Genomic DNA, 381 nt, shown 5'->3' on the forward strand with positions numbered 1-381 from the left:
GTGCAGTCAGACTACCCAGGATCAACCGATCCAGTGTCAGGGAGCGATCGATCTACGCCAGACACAAGATTGGGCGATGGCAGAGATCTCCGATCGATGTCCGACAATATGAGATCGATCGATCCTCAGGAAGAGAGCGAGCGATCGACGTCTGATGAGCAGCCTCAATCTTTCAATTCTGGAAATCAACGTATTGGGTCTAAAAAACGCAGTATTGCTAAAGACAGACTAAGGAGAGTTGATGTTAGGCCACCAGAGAGATATCGGTTTGAAGATATGGTGGGTTATGCACTACAAGTTGCAGAGGAAGTGGAAACTTACGAGCCGTCTACTTACAGAGAAGCCATTTCAAGTTATGCATCTGAGAAATGGTTTGCTTCA

Source organism: Brassica oleracea, chromosome C6, assembly GCF_000695525.1.
Source record: "Brassica oleracea var. oleracea cultivar TO1000 chromosome C6, BOL, whole genome shotgun sequence".
In the NCBI taxonomy this organism is placed as follows: Eukaryota; Viridiplantae; Streptophyta; class Magnoliopsida; order Brassicales; family Brassicaceae; genus Brassica; species Brassica oleracea.